Below are 17,594 nucleotides of genomic sequence, written 5' to 3'. Positions count from 1 at the left end.
AGAGAGAGAGAGAGAGAGAGAGAGAGAGAGAGAGAGAGAGAGAGAGAGAGAGAGAGAGAGAGAGAAGAGAGAGAGAGAGAGAGAGAGAGAGGAGAGAGAGAGAGAGAGAGAGAGAGAGGAGAGAGAGAGAGAGAGAGAGAGAGAGAGAGATTAGAACTGGAAACAGCAACGATCAACAGAAGCGTTGTGTTCGTAGTCTAATCCACATTCTTGTGGTCTTGGAACCCTAGGATTGGTTTGTCACATTTTTGCTCCTCGCCTAACGATGTTGATTTAGCATAACCTTGTGATGGAGATTTTTCTTGCTTGATTGAATCTCCAGCGACCGTGTCTATGGCGAAGACTAAAGATGATACTGACTTTGAGGATTTTGAAGGATCTTTGTGAATGAAAATTTGCTTCCATCTTAGCAAGTATGTCAAAGCAATGGAAGTTCGAATTAGAGGAGACATGATTAAATCAAGAGAGATCTAATTATGAAAATTCAAATGAATTCGGACTCAATTCCCACATACAGAGTCGTTGTGGAACTAGAATTGTTGATGTAGATTCTTGATTTCGTGGTGCAGGCTGCTGCGATACAGTTGCGTGAGATGGACCTGCAAAGTTAGCTTTTCAATACCCAAGTAGTGTGTGAATGAGAAAGGGTGTAGAGTGGATTATGAATAGAATCATGTATTTTTATTGTTGACGTTTTGGTTTATATGTAATGAACGACCATTGGCCCTATACACTATTGGACATGTGGACGGCCAAAACACTAATATTTTTTTTACCATCATAGTATTTACTTATATCAATCTATTATTATTATTTTCCTCCAACACTTTTGATTTGATCTTACATTTTCAACATAACAACTTTTTTTCTGAGATCTTTAACATATATCTTAAAGCTTTACACTGACAGTATAGAAATATTATTCTCTTTTTATATTATTAATATTTTAAAGATTTTATAAATGAGTATTATTCAGTATATTTTCACTAATACTTTTTTTTTTAATTATCAAACAATAGTTGTTATTTTAAAAATAATTTTCAATCTCTGACTCTCATGTTTTTCTATTTCATACATTAGCATGATCAAGAGAATTTAAAATACTTTGTATTTTAAATCTTAGTTCACAGTATTTAATAGTGAACACCTTCAATTTATTTAAAACAAAAGCAACATTTGTCTGACATGTGCAACATGTTGTAGTTTTTTTGTGTGCAAAGAATTCTGTTTTAGTAAATTTCAAGTTAAAAAGAATCACTATTATTATTGTTCTTGTTGAACTTTATAGGTGTTCTTATTAAACTTGCGGGTCAAAGACAAAGATCAAGGTGTTTAACTTCTTTTGGGTGTTTAACGTCTTTCTTTTTTTGATAAGGAGACCGTATTTTGTTCTTTTGTTTGCCTAAGTTTGATTTATGGATACACTCATTCCTCTGTAGAACTATGTGTTTATAGAGAAGAATTATTTTTGGTTTAATGGTAATTTTATTCCTCTATTTTATTTTTATTTTTATTTTTATTTTTTTATATTTTAAACATTATTATTTTAGATTTTTTTTAAAAAAATTTTGCAATTTTTGTCTCCCTATTTTGCTTTTTTCTATAAAATTAGTTCTTATTTTATTTTTTTCAAAAAAAAAACTCAAATGAGACCAAAATCATAGTTTTAAGAATGGAGACCAAAATCGAAAAAAGACAAACGGTCTGTTCGGTAAAAATAGTGATTGACTGAAAAGTTAGCCGATAACTTATAGCTTATGACTGATGGCTGATGACTGATGACTTATAGTTTATAGCGGATGGTTGAGACTGTTAGTTTATAAGCTTATTGAAGTGTTTGGTAAAATTAGTGATTCAATTAACTTATAAATGTAAAATGACATAAAATATATTTAATATATAATTATTTTATTTTAAATTAAAATAAATTATAAGGGTTAAAAATGGATTTTAATTAAAATAATACAGATTAAAAAGGAAGAAAAAGTAATAAGCTATAAGACATAAGCTAAAACGCTATTTGAGTCTGGAAAATAAACTATAAGCTAATAAAATAAACTATAAGCTCGTGATGAAAAGACCGTTACCAAACAGGTCTAAATTATCATATGAGCTTATAAGACATAAGACATAAGCTATAAGCTCGAAAACATGTCTTACCAAACAGAGCCTTATAGATGAACTAAAGTTGCAATTAAGCCATTATTTTATTATCAAAAAATCTAACACATCTAATTCATTTTAGATTTTTTTTTTAATTATTATATTTTTATTAAAAAATCTAATAAATCCTTTCAAATCTTAAAATTTCATAAATTATTTTGAAATCTTAAAATTTTACATTATGAATTCTTTTAAGAGATTGTTTATAATCAAGATTTTTCAATTTGAATTTATAAACAATCTTTAAAAAAATCATCAAAATAGTCTCTTCAAGACTCAAAATATTTTTATGTTCTTTTCAATTCTGGAAATAACTAAAATATATTTGTTTTTATTAAAAATAATATAAAAAGATGATATTTATTTTCTTTATGGGTTGATTTAAATTTTTTACAATTAGGTAATAGATTGATTTGATTTTCTATAATTACGGCATTTTTATGTTTCATCAAGGCAAGTTTTAAAAAAAGAAAAATACAATTTTTTATTCACCCCAATTAGTAATAATGTGAGTTACTATTTCCTTAAATATTAAACCTATTTTACTGCTATAAATAAAAGGTTAGAGAATTGTAGAGAGAGAAGAAAAGGAAGAGTAAAAAGTTTATGAAATTTGTAAGTCACTTTCTCTTACAACACCGTATATGAAGAAAATTCGTAATGACGAATCAAAAGGTTTATCATATTGCAGCGGTTTTAATATTTATGACACCGCTTCTTTTTGAAGTGGTGTCATTTGTGGCACCGTTTTTTCATCCTTGGATTTACAGAGAAGAAGATATTGAGAGGGTGAAGAACATACTATACTATGCTACACCTATAGTTATCACATTGATCTTATTATGGAGTAAAGAAATTTCGAAGCTTATGGGAATAGTTATGGACTCTTTCTCTGCTTCTAATAAGAGATCGACATGTTCATGGCCAAAGCTTAGGTTCCAATATTCCAAGGTTGCATGTCTTATACCATGGAATTTGGTTTTGGTTATCTTAGTGTATATTAATTTAATATACTATCAAAACATTATTCGTGAAATAGTATCTTTTGATTGATTATTTATGATTGTATGTATTTATTTTTAAATTTGTGTAGTAATGAATGGTTTGATGTGCAAAGAATGGTACATAAGATTTTGATCATGATGTTATTTTCAACCAACTAATTTCTAAATTTTATCCAAAATCACCCCTCTGAATCGTTCTTGTTTCTCTATAACTTAAATAAGTGGTTTTCACATATATTTAGTGTTTTTTATGTGATTTCGTCATTTTAGTGCGTTGTTGTTTGTTTTGATTTCCCGTCTTTGTGTGGTGTATTTTGTTTTTCTGTCGTTGTGCGCAGTGTTCATGAGTTTCGTTTCTATTCATAGGCATATGCAATTTGCCGTTTTATGCTATTAACTTGGATGCTGTGAATTTGTTTGCAGATTCATTCTTGTTTTTGGCGATTTTTAATTTGTATTGCAACCATATACTCTATCGATTGGAATGAATGAATATTTTATTTAGTCAAAACAAAATTTTTAAGCTAATAACCAATAACTTTATATAACAGCTATTGAAAAATCTCAAATCTCAGTGTGATTTTAAAATAGAATCTTGAAAGAGTTTATCAAATTTTACACATCAGCATTCAATTGTCTAAATTTTGTAAACTCCTAATTTTTACCAAAACTCTGCTTGGTAGGCCACTATTTTTACTAAACACCTAATTTGTTTTCATGTTCTTTTTTGCGCAATTGCCAATTTATGTCATAATATTGTCATTGTTTTTAATATATAACAATTGAATAATATTAATGATATGAATCACAAGAATCCAAATATGCACTTTCGCATAATTGTCAATTCATTAATTAAATTTACACAAATTGAAGGGAGACTAAAAATCTCAAGAAGTTATTAAGGATCTCATTATTTTAGCTTTTAAAAAACTGAACTTTTTTTATATTTTTAAAAATATTTTTTATAAAACATATTTTAAATATGAAAAATTTAAAATTCTTTTTTGATAAAATTTGAAATTTTATAACATAAATATAAATTATTGAAGACCAAAATATAGTCAAAAGTATAATTTATATTTTTTAATAAAAAAATATTAACACTATAAAAATCATTTTTTTAAAAAAACTGAAACATATACCAAAAAGTTTAATTTGAAAATAAAGGACTAATAAATCTATCATATTGATAGTGTATTTTCCATTGATAAGAGTAGTTATCAAGTGGTCATAAGAACTTGGTAACAAGCAGAGCAATATAATTGTCTTATCTTCGTCGTCAATCCTCACTCCAAGCCTCACCAAATCGATGATTATGTTGTTGAAGGCATTGACATGTTGTTACAAATCAAAGCCTTCCTACATCTTCATATTGTATAGTGGTTGTTTTACTAACAATTTGTTTATCAGGGTCTTTGAGAGATACTGACTCTCTAATTTGTCTCAAACTTCCCTTAGAGTCGTTAGGTCCAGGATATGATACAGCACCTCATCTGAAACACATAGGCGAATAAATCTTGCGACCTTTTTGTTCATCTCTTCTCAATCGGTATTCTCTATATCATTGAATTTTGTCTAATGCCATCGCCTTCTATAAACTTTGTTTCGCCAACAGATCCTTAACCTTCATTTGTCCTAATATAAAATTACTTATCTCGTTGAAGCTTGTTACTTTGATTTTTGCACCAGAGTTATTTGTTATCTTATACCAATTGTTAAAGCAATAACTAATATAGGAAAAGGAAATTAAAGATACACAAAAATAAAAGATAATGAATATATATATATATATATATATATATATATATATATATATATATATATATATAGAGGAGGGATCAAATTACACCCGAAGAGTTACACCACGAGTTACACTCGTTCAATAACTACATCTCGAATTAATATTTTTTAAATTCAACCGTTGGATTGAAACATAATATCATATAGATCATACCTATAAAGTTTGAGCTTAATCTATAATGATTTACTATGTCATTAAATCACATCAAAATTAACGTTATATGAAAGCTCATTTTAACGTTAATCTTTGGATATCTTGATGATATAGTAAATCATTATAGATTAAGCTCAAACTTTATAGGTATGATCTATATGATATTATGTTTCAATCCAACGGTTGAATTTAAAAAATATTAATTCGAGATGTAGTTTTTGAACGAGTGTAACTCGTGGTGTAACTCTTCGGGTGTAATTTGATCCCTCCTCATTCATATATATATATATATATATATATATATATATATATATATATATATATATATATATATATATATATATATATATATATATATATATATATATATATATATATATATATATATATATATATATAGGACGACTCAAGTGAGAACACTAATAGAAAAAGAAACCAATCCAATCCTTTAAAATCAACAAAATCAAAATTTAATGGTATATATATATATATATATATATATATATATATATATATATATATATATATATATATATATATATATATATATATATATATATATAAAGATTCAATTTACTTATAAACTATAATTTTCAATTACCCTCAACAACAGGGCCGGCCCTAGGGGTAGGCCACCAAGGCTACCGCCTAGGGCCTCACATTTTTATTCCATATTTATGTAATTCAATTTAATTTTTTTAAAAATAACCTTTTAAATTATATTATATATCAATTAAATAATAATAACACCTATTTAAAAGATATAAGAATAATAAATATCTACTATATATATTTTTCAATTTATTATTTTAAAACTGACACGTATAGATAATAATTTTTTTTAAACTTTATATCTAAATATTTACTTTTATAATAATGATATTTTTTTTCAATTATGTTTTATTAAAAAATGAGAAGAATGTTTAAATGAGTTAATTGTATTATTAATTAAAATAAAATACTAATTATAATTAATTATAATAATTTAATATTTTACACCTTAAAATATCTAAATTATATTAATTTTTTTAATTATTTTATTATATTAAAAATATTTATTTTTAAATTTCGCCTCAGGCCTCAAGATGTGTTGGGCCGGCCCTGCTCAACAAACACTTATTTCTGTTCATAATTATCTCAACAATACTCCTAATAATTTATATAATATATATGCAATATTAACATCAACCCACCGCCAACCCAAAAAATTACTTAGGTCATTTTATTAATTAGAAACTCGATTTATTTTCAAAACAAATAGATCTCTTTTTCTCACATATGGAGAAGAAATTTGCGGGAGACACAAACTAACTAATCATGCTTTCTCTTTATCACATTTTGTTTGATAGTACTTTTGCATTTCTTTTAGTTGACAAAGCTTTTTCTTTCTTTTGATGAAAGCATTAGAAAGAAATATTTTATTTATACGAAAGGTTCATTGGATCACTGATAAATCCTATAAATACATTATATAAGGTGTAGCTCAAGTGACAATGCTCAAAATGTTATAGTAGACATTTTCACCTGACTTCTATCTTTACGTGTGTGTGAGTTTCACTTTTTTTTACTGATTAAAAAAATATTTTAAAAATTATTAATGTAACTTTGGAAAGGGATTCTGAAAATAGAATTTTTCTTTGGCTGCAAAACGTCACAGAAATCGTCATCGATATTATTAGGAATAATGAATCAGTTGGATTCGATATAAAAATGAACCAAATCATGCACAGGTATGTCAAAAAAAGCAAAAATAAATAAATAAAGAAAATAAAATTGGAAAGCTGCATTTAACATGATGCTACAATTACGATGTTTGACAACGCCCCTTTAACACGCACCGTCCATGATGTTAGTGTTAGTGGGAAAGATTTGATTCACTTTTTAATAATAATTGAATCACCTTTCATGGAATTGGTTGGGGCCAGACGGCTCAAGCTAACAGCTAGCTACGAGAACGAACCAAGCCGGGTGCCAATCACAAAATTTGCAATATAAATCAGCGATCATAAATTTATGATCCAAATTGGCGCCACATCTTAGAGAGAAAAATTGAATTTGTTTTCCACAATTGCGATCGGGAGGAGACTGGAACTACTTGATGTCAGAATTGATTCTCGAACCGGATTAAACCGGTGGTGATAAACCAAAAAAATTGAATTTGTTTCTACACGTCATTTTAAATAGCACTTAAAAGAATATAACATTTTTTTATGAAAAGTCTTGAGGAATATTGTATAGATTTTAAATAGCACTTAAAAAGTAGTAATTTTTTTTAATGAAAAGTGTTATGGAATATTGTATTGTGATATTTGAAGGGGTCGACATTAAAAAAATGGTGTAACAGGTCGCCCACATTATTTTCCTGGTGAGCCGTTTACTGGATCAAGCGTTTGTCATTTAGATGTGATGCTCATTTCTCAAATAAATCGCTTACTCTTTGGATGACTTGCCTAACGCGTGAGAACATAGAAAGTGACATGTTCGAGTCCATAATTGTGCAATGAAGGAATTATGGGAAAATTGATCACATTCTCCTGAATAATTGGGGATTAATTGTCCATTTTTCACGCTCCCGAAAGTGGTTGCTACTTCCTGGGAGTTTGAAGTCCGGGTCCAAAGACTTCTATAAATACCTCAACCCTAAGGTTGGGAGATGACAACCTCATTATGCAAATACCATAAATAGAGCTTTTCACCTCCCTACGCGAGCTAACTCTAACCTCACAACAAATCCCAAAAATCTCTGACGGCCCATAATCGTTAAGGTTTGTCACGCATTATACGTTTAGTAAGTACAACTGGCGCTCACTATGGGCCGCTGGTAAAAATGACATAGGCCACCATCGCAACATTGATCTAGATTATTGTCCTCCCAATGAACCCCTCATGTAGATCTATGTGCTTGCACATATAGTCAAAAAGTGATTCAAGATGGCGAAGCTTATGGATACTAAAGAAGCAAGTCAACTAGTAGTTGCTTAGCTTTGATGATGCAACACTTGGAGTCAAACAACAGTTGAAGATAGATCAAACAAACAAAGATACACAAGATGGTTGATCAAGCTATACACAAGATGATTGATTAGGCTGTCCTCCTGAATCAAGCTAAAGACATCTTTTAAAGTCAACATTATAGTCCAACGATTTCAAGTGAAGACTTAGGTTTCAAGGTTCACTGATGGTTTAACCTTTTAAACTCTTAGATTATGGTATTCAACGTGAAGATAGCTCAAGCCTCCTCAAGAAGACTCAAGGTTATTGTGTGATGATAAAATCAAATACAATGATGCTAAGACTTGAAGTTTCATAGTGTGAAAAAAGAAAGTGTGAAAGCTCACACAGTCGTGTTCGTCTAAATTACCAATGTCTTATAAAGACACAATAGAATTTCTAGAAACATTAGGGCTAAATCACACACACACACACACACACACACAAAAACACACACACAACTCTTTATAAGCCTCTCACTTTTTAATAAAATCACCAAAAAATATTTTGGAGGTCTAACCAATTGATTAGGGGATGTCTAATTCATTGGAGGACTTTTTCTAATTGTCTGATTGATTAGACTATCCTTGGTTAAGTCTAAAATCAATAGGGACAACCTTTCAGTTGTGGCCTTAACAATTGATATTTTAATTTGCCTGATTGATTAGAGCATTCATTTAACTCATGGATTATTCTTAATTTATACCATGCATTGGCCTATAGATAGAGACATTTTGTATCATTTTTTCACATTCAAAAAACAAGAAAAACCTCACTTTTCATTTCTCTCATCACCTGTCTAAATCTATCATATTTTATCCATAATGCTTGAGAGTGTTATTGAGTCAGTGAGAATATTTGTTATGGGTGAGGGCAAAGTTTTAAATTTACCAAGAGTGTATTTTCTCTAGTGTAAATAATTATTCCATAGAAAGTTGATATTTCAGTTGTGAGTTAAACCAGTTAAAAGCTCTTGTTTGTATTAGGGGATTGTAATGGAAATCTCTGTTTGGTTCGTGAGCTTTACCTTGGAGAAAAATCTCTCTTTTGGTTCGTGAAGATCCTCCGTTGAAAATATCCATAATAGTTCTTTAGCTCGGACCAGTTAAAAGCTTTGTTGGTTTGAGATAACTCCAGTTAAAATCTATTTTGGTTTCTGAGTTCAGCCTGGTGTAAAAACTCAGTAGGTTTGAGATCATCCCGGTAAAAACCTTGGTTCATTTTGTGGTCAACCTATGTAAAACCTTGATTGTGTTCAAAGGATAGCCAACTCAAAACTCCATCTTAATTCAAGATCAATCAGTGCAAAATCTATGTTGGGTTTTGAGACTAACCACTCTAAGCCTAGCTCACTGTTTGGTTGAAGTTAGCATGAAAACTTTATTTCCTTGTATAAGGAGGTTCGTGGGCAAATCCTTATAAAATCTCCCACATTTAGTGGATACTCTCAAAGATAATTCTTGGGGGCATGAGTTGTTGAACATGTGACTCCATACAGAATAGGGTAATTGAATTGTGTATGTTTGCAAAACAATAGTTTGCAACAAAATTATCTTCTAAAATAGAGTTTGAAAACATTTTAATAAAAGTGTTTGAATATGCAACAGAATTAAATAAAATATTAAAAGAGTTAAGGTAGAGATATAACACCACAAATTTGTAGAGGTCCGATATTAAAGAAGTGACCTACTCTTCTTCCCAAGAACTAATCTTGAGAGTATTCAATAATGCTTAGGAATATTTAGAAAGTTAAGCCCACGAACCCCCTTATATAAGGAAAGTGAATTTTCAAGTCAACTTCCTACCAAACACCGAACTAAAGAATGAAGTGGTTATTCTTCACGCCAAACAACGAACAAAGCTTTGAACAGTTAGTCTCTAAGCCAAATTGAGATTTTGCATAGGATGATCTCGAACCAAGTTAGAGTTTTTGAAGGTGGAAGAAACACAAGAAATAGGGGTTTGAATTGAGTTTCTAAATTAAAACTTTTTTGTAACCTAATAACATAAACAAACATGAAACAATGATAAAAGACACATGGATTTTTATCCCCGTTTGCTGTTAACGAAGCTTGTAACACCCGTTTTATTTGAATTATTTGGTAATTATGTGATTATTTGGTATTCCGTTATTTTATTAGGAATTAGTAGTAATAACATGATGTGATTAGTAATATTGGGCCTAACATAGAGTTAGTATTAGCAAGTGGGAGGTATTAATTTAAGCCTATTAGTAATAATAAGAAGTTTGTAAGATTAACAAAACAAGAGAGAATTGGGAAATAGAGTTAGAAGTGACATTGAGAAGAAAAAGAAGAGAAGAGAAGGGAAGAGAAGAGAAGAGAATAGGAGAGGAGGTCGGGGAAAACCTCATTGAAGATTAGAGTTGTCTTCAATCCAAACCAAGGTAAGGGTGGGGTTTATTCATGATAAGGGATTGTATGATGATAGATTATGGTGGGGATTTGATTACATGTTTTAATATCCATGTTTATGTGAGAATTACAATTTGGAATTGTTAGGGTTTATGCTAAATTCCATGAATTTGTGCTCTTAATCATGTTTTGAATATAGATTGTTGATAATAGATGTTAAATACTGGTTATATGTGCTTTTAATTGATATATGAAAGTGGTTTTGAGTGGTGGAAGAGTGATTTCGCAAAACTGAGTTCTTTGCAATTTTTCTGCACAATCGCGTGTCCGCTAAGCGAGATATGGTCCGCTAAGCAAAGTCTGGAACAAATTTTGAAAATTGCGAGTCCGCTAGGCGGGATTGGTCCGCTAAGCGAGCCTGTAAAAATGGTCTGCTTCTGTTTTTAGTTTCAGTTAGCGCACTTGAGGTCCGCTGAGCGAACTTTGCTGTGTGAAATTTTATGAAACTTCTATATGTCGTATCTTTTGATCCGTAACTCCTTTTTACGCACCGTTTGAACCTCTGTAAAGCTGAAATTAATTCATATCTAATGAAATTGACTTGAATGATTTTTGGATAACTTTTCTTGATTTGTAGTTTCCGATATTGTGATGTATTGTGAAGTGGAATAATGTTGTATGTTGAAATGACATAATGACGTGATTGAGAAGTGATGAACTACTATAATAGTAATGATATTGTTGTTGCCATTGAATCTTGGCATTGAGTCAATGTTGTTTATCTGATGTTGTGACGTGTTGCGAATGTTGTATTTTGTGGATGTCGCATCATTGAGTCACATCCATTGCATAAAAGACGATAGTCTGAGAATGGCAGTGACGATGGCCTGAAAATGGCAAAGCGACGATGGCCTGAAAATGGCAATGACGATGGCCCAAATGGCAAATTTATGAGACAGAGTTTTACTCCGAATGGTACCACATGCATATACACATGTTCGAGTCGCATATTGAGTTGCATTTTGAGTTGTTGTGATTGTGAAGTGAATGTTATTATGTGTTGATGACATAGTTGTGAATTCTAATATGTTATTATGAGTGGTTGGTAACCTTGTTGTGGTGAAGTTGCATTGAGTTGAGAAGTGGTGAATTGAGTATGATCTTATTTTTGCATAATTATCATCATACGTTCTTTTATACTGTTTGATATATCACCCCTTCTGTTTGAATGTTACCCTTTGTTGGTAACGTGCAGGTAACCAAGATGAGTAGTCGTTATCGTTAGTAACTCGAGTTGGTGTCCTTTGCTATGATACGTAGCACTCGGGGAATTGACACTTGTTTTATTTTGTTATGTTTAAGTTTGAATTATGTGTTGTTTTATGAAGAAGCTTATGTCTTGTTGTTTTCAAGTTAGATAAAGATGCTAACAGTTGAAGTTTATGAGTTATGAATTCCGCTGCATTGTTTACTAAAGTTGAATTGGTTATAAAGACTAACTGTTGGTTATGATTTCTCCCTATTCATATTTTCTATGTATCTGTATAATGAGCTTTTATGTCGATTGTTTTAAAGTTGTAATATGACACCTCATGTTGTTTGGAATTTTGCACTCTGATTTTATTATAAACCGTTGGGCAGATTTGGGGTGTTACAAAGCTACCTCTAGTCCACCCGCCAAAGTGATTTTGCCTTCTCAATAAAGACTTAATCCACTAATCAAAACTTTGGTTACAACCTCAATGACAACATAGTCAAAGACCTCTCAAGGATCCTGACTATACCCTAGTCTCTCAAGGAGATACAACTCAAATACTACCCGTCAATGACTTCCTCAGTATTCTGACTTGTTTAGATATGACCCTGCTTAGACTTTGCTATATCCAGCTTCTGACTTGTTCAAAATATGCTCACTTGACACATGTTTAGCGTAAAAATTTGTTCTTTGTACTTCGTTATCATCAAAACTTAAGGATTGTAGAAGTAGAACCAATCTTGTTCCAACAGTTTTGAGTTGGCTATCCTCTAAACCGAATTGAGGTTTCATATAGGCTGACCACAAATCGAATCGTGATTTTTACTGAGAAGATGTCAAACTTGCTAGCTATTATACTATATGAACTCAGAAATCGAGTGAGATTTTATACCAGAATAATCTCAAATCGCCTAAGCTTCTATACAATGTTGGGTAGAAATATGGAGTAGAGGAATAATATAGAGGAGGGTGAATAGACCCTTTTAAAAATTTGACCGATTTTCAAAAATGTTTCTCAAGGTTTTCAAAAATTAAAATTCAGAGTTTTCATTGCGGAAAGTGATTTTCTAAAATGGAGACATTATGCTTATCTTGGAAGGAATCACAAATGCAATTATACTACAATTCACAATTATCTTTAGATTGTTCAAAGACGGTAACAAAAAGTTACAAACTATATTGAATTGATAATTTGCAAATTACTCGAGATCTGTTCTTTACAAAAATTCAATTGCTATAGGATTCTAACACCACAGTCTGCAAATTTTAATGAGCACTAAAACACAAATAGGTTCTAATTCTAACAAAACCTAAATTTATGTAATAAATCACTAACAACAAAAATTAACGATAAACTACACTAAAAAATGATTACCTAAAAATGAAATAACCTACAAAAATTAAAATGAGAGAGAGAGAGAGAGAGAGAATACACATGGATGTAAAGTGATTCAGCTTTATTGTCCTCGCATGAGCTTACTCCACTTTCCAATGGTTTCCCATTGAAAGTAGTTTTTTTGAATATGTTATGACAAATATTACCGGAGCTCATTTATGACTTCTCAAAAAGTGTACTGATAATGTCGAAGTAATAAAAAGATCGAATCTACATGGACTATTATTTATCAAGACAAAAATTATGCACTGTTTAGAAAATATTAAATTTTTTTTTTTTAGTTTTAATGCGAAAAGAAATTAAAGTGTTCTGTCAATAATACGAAAGCGGTTACATTTTGTATAGAATCTCATATTTCTCTACTATTGATGTAAGCGGAACATACAAGTATAGCTGTCAAAATGGGCTACCTGGCCCGTTTAGGGCCGGCCCAAACGAGCTCTGGGCTTTTTAGGGCTGGGCCAAAAAGGCCCGGTATAATATGGGCTCGAGAATTACTACCCGAGCCCGGCTCTAGATGGGCTTCGGGCTACCCGGGCCCTAAATGGGCTTTTTTAATTTAAAAAAAATTAAAATTAAAACTCCATAATATTTATTATAATTAAAATTAAAAATTATATTATTTTAAACATAATACATTTTTCAGCACTATATTATCTCTTATAAATATTATATGTGCTTCTAAATACAATATATGTCTTAATTGTATAAAATAATACTTGAATATTTAATTTAAGAGAAAACAAATATAATACGATGAAAGAATGTTGATTATATTAATATACAATATTTAAAAGAGAGAGATTGAATAAAATAGAAATAAATTTAGTGAAATGAGAAAAAACATTTTACTATTTTGGAGTAAGACAATATAAATATTAATATATATTTTTTAAAATGTATAGTTATGCGGGCCTGATGGGCTGCCCACGGTCCATATGGGCTAGACCTAATGGGTAGCGGGCTTTTTAGAGCTGGGCTAAAAAGGCCCTGAAAAATATGAGTTTTAATTTTAAGGCCCAAGTCCTATGATTTTTCAGGTCGAGCGGGGCGGCCCATATGGGCTAGCCCATTTTGAGAGCGTATGATACAAGTAAGTGGAACATATTGCAAGGTAGAGTATAAAACACATACATATTCTACAAATAATTACATGCAGCATCGCGCAACACTTTCCCACACCCAATTCAACAATCACACACAAATAATCATTAATTTAATGTATATACATGTGGTACCAAATCACTATTTGATTCTCTCATGAACCGGGTCTATTATATGAACCACGAGCCCCCTTATCTATAATAATTATGCATATTTAACTGTTATAGAAATAATTATAAAAAATAATTATAGAAATAATTATTATAGAAAATAATTCTTGACTAATATATAATTTACATGTAATTTTATAATTTTATATATTGTTTTGACCAATTCACAAATAATTTTATATTTTATATTTCTTAACTAATTCACTATATAAAAGTAAGAGTTTAAAGGTAGTGCACTGACAGTGTAAATAAACTTTACACATACATCCAATCAAAATCCTTACACTTGCCATGTCATATTAATTTTTTTAAATTAAAATTGTGTTTTAATTAAATGCATGGTTGTGATTGGTTGACAGTGTAAAAATATTTTACACTGTCGGTGCATATCCCTTTTATATATATGCATAATTATTATTGGACATTTGTATAGAGAATAATAGTTATTTTTGGCCTATATGAATATTTATTTGTTGAGAAACTAATCTTTTTTATATAATTTATTAGACATTTATATATATTTATAGGACATATAATTAATTTAATTGATAAATTGAAAAGTTTTTTTTAATTAAGGGTCAAATATACCTTACTCCCTTACAATCCCTTATCATATATGCGAGTTTTGATTCACCCCCTTAAAAAAAATTGGATTATCCCCTTTAATTTTTACCCCTAAGCAGGCATAGAATTTTTGTCTTTGGAGGACAAAAGATATAGAATTTTCACATTTCAAGGGGGAATGCAATTTTTTATAGGGGGATAACCGAATTTCGCCTATATTATAGGGGGTAACGTATATTCAACCAAAAAATTAATGGTAATTAGAAAAAATAATATCATCAAAGATATATCTCCGAATTAACATAAAAAAACTCTAATCTCCAAACTAATTTTTTGATAAAATTATGATTTGGTATGTACAAAAATGCATCTCTAAAAAAATCAAAAATACTTTAGAATTTTAAGAGATGCGACTCAAATTATAGAGGTGATAGAGGTGAAATGAGAAATTACCCATAAAATATATTGAAATGGCAAGTCCACAAAGATTTAAATAATTAATTTTAAAAAAATCATCAAAAATCATTTTAGTAGTTTTTTGAAAAAGAAAAAAAGAGATTCTCATACTAAAATTAAGGCAAAATATTCCTTTTGGTCCCTTATCTATATCTCTAGGTTCACTTTGGCCCTTAATTTTTTTTCGTGCCATTTTGGTCCTTTAAGTTTCTTAACATATCTACGTTAGTCCTTCGGTTAGTGAACCGTTAGTCAAAGTTCAAAAAAAGCTTCTAAATGGCAGTTTGTTTGATGACGTGGGTAAGTGAAGTCCATAGAGAAGTGTGAGACATACGTGTACAACCAAATGTAAGAGTCAAGCGAATTCAGTTGCTCATTCTCTTGCAAGGGCGGCCAATTCTTGGGCTCGGCGTAGTTTATTGAGTTCGACTCCTCTTTGTATTGAACATCTTTTGATTAATGAAAGTCGTTAAGTGTGTTTTATTCAAAAAAAAAAAAAAACTCATCCAGTCTTATCAAAACGAAATATCCCTAAATCTGAAACAAGAAGAAAAGGAAAAGGATTACGCCTCCTTCTTATCATCATCATCCATGTTCTATTTTTTCTCTATTTTTCTGATCGTGTTCTTTTTTCAATTTCCTGCTGTTTACGGTGATTTCCGGTAAACAACCGCTAGTCCTCCAAACTATAATAAATATGATTTGGTTACTCGCAGGATCGACTAGATTGATCCTAGGACACATAGTCAATTAGATTGTTATCAATATTCTTTAGAACCATGTTCATGATTCGTTGTCTTCGACAAATGTTATTCGATTGAAAACATACACTTTTAGTGATGACTTGATTATATGTGATTATGACTTTAAAATGTAAACAACGCAGATAACGTAACATGCAATTCTGTTTAAATGTAAAGAATCTTAAAACATAAAACTGTTAAAGATCTTGAAAGTAAATAACATGAAAGTAAATAACATGAAAGTAAATAACATGAAAGTAAATAACATGAAAGTAAATAACATGAAAGTAAATAACATGAAAGTAAAGATACAGTAATGTAAATGACAAGAAGTAAATAGAATGCAAGAATTTAAAGATATTCGAAAACGAAAAGCAATAAAAGATAATACTCATGTATTAAGATGGTGGTGTCATACGTACATTTTCTCAGCGAACTCGTTCTCGTTAACGCTTGATACTTGAGTAAATATGTGAGTGATTTGTACAAAATGAACACACGGAATTCTATCATAAAAAACTCCTATTTATACTAGTTTCGACCATAACGGCCCTACGCTAATCCGCTGCCACGTTTCTCATAAGAACTTCCAGCGATGACATCTGTGAATAAGCAGTTACGCAACTATCTTCGAATTTCAAATCTTCCCGCCTGAGTCCATCTTCGACGCGTGGCAGTATGTTAATAAACACTTACTAACAAACACGCTAAATAATAATACTTAAGCAATTTATAAATTTTGTCTAAGTCTTCGAGGATATGTCCTTCCAATAGCTTTCAGTAGCCATCGCCTTCATAAAAAACTTAGACGTTTCTTGCTATCGAAACATGGCCATCAGTAGCCATTTTATATTTCTCAGAGATGGTCATCAGTAACCACCTTGCCTTCGATCATACACTCCTTCGAAGCACATATATTTGTTCAACGAAATCTTCAGCTAACAAATTGCCCCCAATAAATGCCTGTTTCGAAGATCAACAGAAATAGGCGTTTTTTGCCATCATAAGATTTCGTCTCTTATTAAATTTTTGATAGTTCCAAGACTACTGACTAAACGTCATAATCATTGATAATCTCTGTTTCCGAAACGTCTTGTCATTCTCAAAATGTCTTCTCATAACTTACATTCCCACGTCCTTGACCTTACTTCCTGATCATTACTCCTATATACTAGGAGTAAGGCTGAATCTTTCGACCGCCATTGGATTAAATCATCATTCGCCACGTGTCCTTTGGGTTTTACCCAAAAGATTTAAAAAGGATTTCCGTTAAACCTTTAAATACTTTGGACTTGCACTCTTTTTACAACTTCTCATTCCTATTTCTCCGTCTTCTTCATCAAACAAAGGAACCAACATCTTCAAACTTTTCAAATCTGAATTTCTCAAAACTCGTCCGATGGCTTCATCTTCCAATGT

Source organism: Vicia villosa, linkage group LG1, assembly GCF_029867415.1.
Source record: "Vicia villosa cultivar HV-30 ecotype Madison, WI linkage group LG1, Vvil1.0, whole genome shotgun sequence".
In the NCBI taxonomy this organism is placed as follows: Eukaryota; Viridiplantae; Streptophyta; class Magnoliopsida; order Fabales; family Fabaceae; genus Vicia; species Vicia villosa.
The sequence above is the reverse complement of the archived record's forward strand: the minus strand, read 5'-3'. Positions refer to the sequence as shown.